Consider the following 509-nt stretch of genomic DNA (forward strand, 5'->3'; position numbering starts at 1 on the left):
CTGAACAAAACATGTATGTAGGCTTTAGTTTGCTACAGAGCTTATTTTCTGCAAAACTCCAAAATCCTATGGAGAAGTCCATTAGCGAGGGAACTAGGGCGATGCTAACTTTCAGCCTACAAATACATGTTATCCAGCAGCGCTATGCTCGAGAATTTACACACAAAATGACAAATGTCAACCTCATCGTGACATTAAATAACAATTCAGGAGATCATCAGAGTCATGTATTTTATAACATCTGAGAACGATGAATGTCTTTACCGAATTTTGTGCCAATCCTTTAATGTTTAGATGTTTCACTTTCAGGTTGAACTTCACGTTACTACCAAGTCTTTACATCTTCATCTTGAATGCTGTGTAGCACATTTTATGGCAAGCCATCCCTTAATTGTCATATTTCAGTCTGGTCCAAAGTGGTCAAATGACCGACATAAGTTTTGTTAGCAGCTAGCATTGAAATTAATACACTTTGTTATATTTGTTATTTCAACTAACTATATCCACAG

This window comes from Pagrus major, chromosome 4, assembly GCF_040436345.1.
Source record: "Pagrus major chromosome 4, Pma_NU_1.0".
Classification (NCBI taxonomy): domain Eukaryota; kingdom Metazoa; phylum Chordata; class Actinopteri; order Spariformes; family Sparidae; genus Pagrus; species Pagrus major.